This window comes from Rattus norvegicus, chromosome 12 (assembly GCF_021556685.1).
Source record: "Rattus norvegicus strain SHRSP/BbbUtx chromosome 12, alternate assembly SHRSP_T2T, whole genome shotgun sequence".
NCBI lineage: Eukaryota > Metazoa > Chordata > Mammalia > Rodentia > Muridae > Rattus > Rattus norvegicus.
Window position 1 is genome coordinate 44,694,636 of NC_141545.1, and position 7,613 is coordinate 44,702,248.

At 47.4% G+C, this 7,613-nt stretch overlaps 1 long non-coding RNA gene across 1 annotated transcript; it reads left to right on the plus strand.

The window, feature by feature from the left end:
- Window positions 1-329: 329 nt before the first annotated feature.
- Window positions 330-1,432, plus strand: LOC134481200 (uncharacterized). The gene is made up of 2 exons (XR_015634363.1): window positions 330-557; window positions 1,254-1,432. It is a non-coding gene; the product is annotated as an uncharacterized LOC134481200 (long non-coding RNA).
- Window positions 1,433-7,613: the final 6,181 nt, after the last annotated feature.

A 7,613-nucleotide genomic window follows, 5' to 3' on the forward strand; every position in this document is an offset into this window, starting at 1 on the left:
TGGAAAAAAATGAAATAAAACAAAGGTAAGCAGGCCACTTCAGATTAACCCTCTGTAGCAGAAGCTTCCCGCTTCAACAATCCACTCATCTTGTACTGTTTGGTCAAACCCAACAGAGGCTTTTCATTGGTTGAAATATGACATTCCTATAAGCCAGCTAGCCCCATGGAGCATCCCCTATGTGTCAGTGACTAGGAAGAGAGAAGTAGAAAAATGCAGGAGACTGTCCTTGTAGCGGCTGGCATGTTTCGTAGGGGAGGGTCAATACTGAGCTGATTAAATGCATACTTTATGACGTAAAGCACACGAAGGGAACGGAGTCAGTACATGATAAGAGCCTCTGGGAAGATGATCAAGGAAGGCCAGTGGACCGGATGCTGTTGGAGTAGAATCTTGAGAACATAAGGAACGAACCCTTCTCTAGATGGGTTGTACGTGGACTCTTCTAGAACTCCGGGAAGAGCGACATGAATGGAACAGAGTGATGGAAAGGGGCGTGGCCGGAAATGATGTCAGAGAGTTCGTGGGCTCAGATCTCAGGACCTAGCAAGCCACGGGTAGGTCTGTATCATCATTTCATTGGTATTGAGACAGGAGTGCCTGGGAGATCCCATGCAGAGATACAGCGGATATGACCAGCATTTCCAGAACTCTTCTCAGGCTGCCTTGATAAGCCGAGGCCCCGGGAGTAGAGCCTGGGGAAGCTCAAATGAGAGGCCATAGTGGCTCCGATCTGAGGAGCAGGGGGAAGATTTGCTACTCAGGGGAGCTAGACAAGTGACCAACCAGTAACTACATGGCAGATAACTGTCACTGAAATGTTAAGTGGGGTTTTAAACGAACCACATGGGATGCTGCAAGATTACACAAGTAAGTGGCTCTGGTCCTTACTTGTCAGACAGAGAAAGCATTTCAGGGGAGCAGGGAAGATTTGAGAAAGAGTTGGTTGTAGGAAAAAAGAAGAGACAGGCATCTTAAGCAGGGCGCTTGTAAAGGCCCTGGGGCAGGAAACAGAGGACCAATTGCATACCTGCTTCTGAAATAAGTAATGGTCTAGGTGCTTTACATTGTTGTCCATCCCTGTCCCTCATCCCCACCTCAGTAAGAAGCAAGGTGTGCTTTCTACTGGCATAGACCACGGGTCATTCTGGCTCCGTGTCAGCCAGGCTAAAGTGATGCAGACTTGTCTTTCCCAGAGGTGAGTAAACCTCATAGGGAAAGGTCTGAAAACCGTCTTTCCTCACCATCCCTAGCTTCAGACTCCTCAGTGGTTGCACAGAGTGCAACAAAGTGTCGGGGAGAGAACAAGATGGCTGCTCCACGCGAAAAGCAAGCCTCAGCAGTACTCTGGCCTAGTTAAAGCCCAGGCGCTCTTCTCCTTGCACCCAAATGGACCACACTTGAGAAATTAAATAAACAGCATTTGTCAGGGGCTTTTGTGGGCTCCCAGCTGTATTTATTTATAGGTTGGCCTGTTATTTATGGGCACTCGTGCTCCGTGTAAAAGCTTTGTCAGAGAGAAGAGGGAGTGAGGAGGCCAAGTGCTTAATGCTCTGGTAGACACCTAAGCATCCACTCCAAGGGGGCTGGAAAAGGGATGCTTTCTGCCTCCGTCTCCTGGATGCGTGGTGCTAGCTTACACCTTGAAAGTACCAGACCACCGGGCGCCTCCTCCAAAGAGGCAGAGGGCCCCAGGGGAGGTCTGAGTCCAAGGAAAAAGGAATCATAGCTTCAGCTCCGTGTGAATTCTGCCTCCTAGCTGGGAAGTCTTCATCATTCTAACTGGAAAAACAGGCAGGCCGAGGCTTGGGGTGAAGCCCCAATAGATGGTGAATGAATGAAAGAATGAATGAATGAATGAATGAATGAATGAATGAATGTTATTCTCTCCGGTGATGAAACTGGAGAGAAACCTCCAGGTGCCACATGGAATGTATCTTAGCAAAAATAAAACCAAATTAAAAAAAAAAATACATGAATCCGGATTCTTAAAACGCACCTACCTTGGGTATAGTGGCTCCAAGGAGCTTTCCAAGAGAGAATGCCAGCCTAAATGGGGGAGAGGCTTTCCAGACCCACACCTTACCAAGGAGCTATTGGAGGCGAATGGCTGCTGGCAGGGAGAATCACTTGTTAGGGCAGTGGAACCACGCTCTGGTGGATGGCCCCACACTCATGCACACTTGGGCGACTGGAACTGAACTCAGTGAATTATCAAAGGTTTGAGCCTGGGAGACACATGTGGAGCAGGGTTTAGAAAGAGACAGAAAAGGGAAATAGCTATGTAGAGAATAAAGAAAAAGTATAATGAAAACACATTTAGGTTAAATTTTAATAATTTTATTATTTTTATGTGTATGGGAGTTTTGCCTGCCTGTGTACCATACACAAGTCTGGTGCCCAAGGAGGCCAGGAGAGGGTGTTGTGGAGCCCCTGAAACTGGACGTCCAGAAAGTTATTCGCTGTCATGTGGGAGCTGGGAATCAAACCTAGGCCCTCTGGAAGAGGACCGAATGCTCTTTACCACTGAGCCATCGCTCCAGCTCCCCATATTATATATTTAAAAATAGAGAGAACGCCAAAAGTTAAGAAAAATACTGGCTGGCAAGATGGCTCAGTGGGTAAGTACCTGATTCCCAAGTCCAGTGGCTGAGCCTCACATTGTGGAAGGGCAGAACTGACCACCCCCAAGTTGCCTCAGCTCTGTGAGCTTGATATAAAATTAGCATTCATGCACACACACACACACACACACACACACAGATACACACACAGAGACACACACAGATACACATACACACACAGAGAGAGAGTCACACATACACACACAGAGAGAGAGAGAGAGAGAGAGAGAGACAGAGACAGAGACAGAGACAGAGACAGAGACAGAGACAAAAAAACACGAATCATCTACAGCTCTTCAGTTGGGCGTAGGACCTAGTGAGATTCCTTTTGTCTGTGTTAGGATGTCAACTGGTATTGTCACTGTGGGCAGACCTTGTGTAGGCAGCCACATCGTTGAGATTTCCTGGGGCTAGCTTCCTTGTCACAGATAAAAGACACTGCCCCACAGTGAATGTCCTGGCTTTAAAGCAGGGACAAGTTCCCCAGTCCCATGGGATCACCCTGGGCATGTAAACATACAAGCAACACTAAATAGACTCATAAAACTGCATGTTTATATACACATACACATATACGCACACATGTGCATCTTACTGTTGGTATATAATACATATTTATGCACGTCACACATACCGATTTGTGTAACGAGAGTAGTTTAAAGGATTGTGAGTTTGAGAGGAATATGGGGGACATGTAGGAGGGGAGCAGAGAGGAGGTGGGATGGGAGTGGTGTAAATACACAATGTTTAAGGTATGAAATAAAGGTAAGGACGCAGGACAGACAGACAGACAGGAAGGAAGGAAGGAAGGAAGAGAAATAAAGTCAGGAAAAGGAAGAACAAAAGAAAGAAGGAAAAAAAGACAGGCAAAGACTGATATACAGAGAAAAGAGACAGAAAGATGGGAAGAAGGAAAGAAAGAACAAAAGAAAGAAAGGGAGGAAGACAGACAGAAAAAGACCAAAAGAAAGAAGAAAAGACAGACAGAAAAAGACAGAAAGAGACAGGAAGGAAGGAAGGAAGGAAGAGAGAGAGAGAGAGAGAGAGAGAGAGAGAGAGAGAGAGAGGAAGGAAGGGAGGAAGAAAGAAAAAAGAAGAGACTGACAGTCAGAAAGAAAGGTACTCCCCAAATCTTGGCTTCATAGGAAACAATGGGTGCTGGTGTACATCTATAACCCCAGCACTCGGAGTCTAAGATGAGGATTTTCATCTCCAGGCTGGATTTGTCTACGTGGAGAGATCAAGGCTTGAGAAGCAAACAGTAACTGTGAGGGTTTCAGAACCCCAAAAACATCAGCAGTAGGGTAGTCATTTCACTCTAACCTCGGTGCACCCCTACCCGGATAAGTTGCTCTGATAAGCCTTGTTCCTCATAAACTTTACAATAGAACCAAGCACCCATGTTCCGATGTCACAGGAGACACGGCACAATTTCAGCTTCTAGTGCTACTGGGACCGTGTGTGGCCTCTGTTAAGTTGCCCATGGGCCAGTAAGTAAGTATTTGGCTGGGCATGTGCAGTCAACTCTAGTTAAACTCAGCTAGTACACACACACACAGACACACACACACAGACACACACACACACACACACGAAGTAAAAAAATAAGTAAATATAAAACAAACCATGCCCTACGTGTTTGTGTCTGCATACACTCACGTGTGCACGTGTGTGCCTGGTGCACAAGTCTTTTTTTTCTTAATAATTTCTTCTGTTTCTAAATTTTCAATGTTCTTTAATATTCCTGAGTCAAACCAATGACTGAAGATGGGCTGATTAATTCGGTTAGTGAATAAATAAACACTATTTTCCCATCTCAAAAGAGATTTTTTTTCCTCTTGTTTCTCTGAAACAAAGTTTTACTGGATAGAAAATATATGTGTGTTCACTTGTGTGCAAGCACACACACACACACACACACCCCACAATTCACTCACCTAACTGGGCCCATTTAAAAAGCTTTATTTTTGCAATTTCTATTTATGTATGTGTGTGTAGGAAGGCATCGGATCCCCTGGGGCAGGACTTACGCAGTTGTGAGCTGCCCATAACCTGGTTGTTGGTTGGATTTGAACTCAGGTCCTCCGTGAGAGCTGCAAGTGCTTTAACCCTCTAAAGGGTTCACCCTCCAGTCCTACTGACGAATTTTTAAACCCATCTCCTGAGTAAAGTCATTAAGATTAAATAGGACCTATGATTTGAATTTGTTCTCCAAACATGCTTGCCAAGAAGGCAGGCTCCTTCAGGTACCTCTCTCCAGACCCCTCAGTCACACCAGTACTAGCTGAGTGCCCTTGAGCTTGTGGTACTCAGGGAAGCAGACCGAAGCCTGGGTGTAGCCAGACGGGTCGCAGAGGCCCATTCCAACCCAGGAGAGTGAAGCTCTGCTCAGAAAAGTCACCCCACACCAAGCCAGGGATTCAGTCATGGGGCGACTCTTTGAAGCATGACACACTCAGTGGGTGAGGACACAGCCCAGCCCACTGCCACACGGCTGACAACCAATGTAATAAATATCATCCGACCAGACGGGGTCCACATGGGTGGCTTTCTTTTTCCACACCTGCCTTTCAGTTGCCCAACTGTTGCCAAGAGAAATCTCCCAGGAACCAGATAGAAGATTTGTCTCTCAAATCTTGCCTGGAGTGAAAAGCTGTAAATGGTTTGTTCGTTTGTTTTTATTGAACTTATTTATTTATATGGTTGTGTGTGTATGTGTGTGCGCAGGAGTGCACACATGCACATGCACGCCCACACATATACGAATGCACACATAGTCCATGGCAGGCATGCGGAAGTTAGAGGACAGTTGTTTCTCTTCCCCTGTGTAGGTCCAGAGGATGGAACTCAGGTCGTGGGGCTTGGCGGTCCCTTTACCCACTAGCAGACTCCCAAAACCATTTTTCACTACAGCAAAGCATAAGACATCGTGTGTTTTAAGACACCAAGAGGAAGGGAAGCAGACATAAGATGTGTTCTGTGGGATGCTTTAAGGTACGCTCCACATCCTCAGACCCAACTCCGGATGCTCACAGAGAAAGGACCGGATAGGACCAGAGCGGCCCGGCTACCCGGGGAGAAAGGCCAGCTGGCACACTACAGTGTCACACATGTGAACCGTCTGGATTGGAAAGTAGTGAGCTCCGTTGGGCACCAGAGTGGGCGGAGGGCACGGACAGTTGGTTCCCATTAAACTTGGTGGCCTGAGAATTCCTTGCATGTGGATATGTGCAGGCCCCAGCCTATCCGGGAGGTCCAAGGACTGCAGTCCCTACTGGAGCCTGAGATTGTCCCTTCTCCTCCAGCCAATGACGAAAGGGACTCCAGGGTCTCCCATGGGGGTCTGGGGAGAAAGAAGTAGTCAGAAGGCCTTGGGCAGGCCTCCCATCTGTCCCTTCTTCAAGGCCCCTAATTAGCTATTTACATGACAAACCAATTATAACCCTGAAAGAGTGGTCACAGGCTATTGAGCAATTAGTGACATTTAAAAAATGCGTTTCAACCACACAAAACCATGTTTGCACAATGCTCAGAAACAGGCTTCCAACCACAGAAGCGAGAAGCGGCTGGGGGAGGGGGGTGTTGGAAAACCACCCCCGGGGGAACCGAGGCTGGATGACTTTACTTTGTAACACTGTGGTGAGTTGGTCAAGGGCAGGTGGGATCTGAGGACCTACTGTGTGCCAGCCATTGTTGGGAGTTGGGGGAGGTTGGCAGTATACAGGATGGATCCTAACTCCATCTCTTGGCTTGAGGATCTTAGCATCTAAGAGATGTTGGGCAGCCCCTGCCTCCTTTTGCTAGCTTCATCCATGGATACACTTAGTAATTCACTCAACAAACACTGCTTGAGGACTTGCCTGTGGAAAGAGTATAAAGACAAGAGAAAGCCCAGTATCTCCTTGTTCCCAGTACCTCCTTGCAACAGAGTCTGTGTGCAATGGGCACTACTAATGACTCTCTAGGCCCTGAGGAGCCCGAGATATGTCTAGATTTGTCTGACCTCTGAAGACCCGAGGTGGGGGAGGGGCGGCTTCTTGGTTCCCTGAGCTAAGACCTGCAGATTCAGAAACAAAAGGGTTCCCAGATGTCAGACAGCTGTGATGAACTCTGGGGTAGACCAGCCCCAGAGAGGGCACTGAAGCTCTGCAAAAGGGGCCCAAGTGGGGCAAACCAGAAAGAATGGAACATGGGTCTCAGGGAATGGGGAAGGAAATCCAGACCACGGACAGGACAAGCCAAGACACAGAGGCAAGCCAAGACCCAGCGCCATGAGAGATGTGCTGTCTCTGCTTCCTACAAGAACAGGAGACAATGGTCTGAGGTTAGACCAAAAAGTACTCCAATCCCTGGGCCTAGTGGTACAGGACTATAAGCCCAGACACTTTAAAAGCTGAGCCAGGAAAAAGATTGGAGAACATCAGGGCAAAGATGGATCCTTTAGATAGTCCAGTCGTGAGGGGAGACCTCCAGCAAGCCAATGGTTGTCATCAGTCCTCAGTTTCCCATCTGTGAAATGGGCAGTTTGCCAACCACCATGACCCAGTGCTATGATGCTTTTAAATCCAGTCCACCTAGATGTCTTTTCTAATTCTTTACACATATTTGTTGGTCATCCAACCTCATGTAACATCTCCCTATCAGCAATTTCTATCCAGCCCCTTCTTGGAGATGGAGAAAGCAAGACCCAGAGAGGGTGAGGAATTTACTCAAAGACGCAGCAGGATACATGCGATGTCACACCTAGGAGGTAGAAATCCCCCTCCACCTTCACACACATGCATGCACACGCATGCATGCACACATGCACATATCACACACACATGCACACAAACATGCACACACACATGCATATACACACAGATGCACACACAGCTGCTCAGTGGCATTCTTAGAACTCAAGACCAGGATTTCGGTGACATGAATCGTAAGCAGAGGGTAGCTAGACCACCAGCTGAGAGCTCTTTCCTCTGTTGTGTAACAAACCTC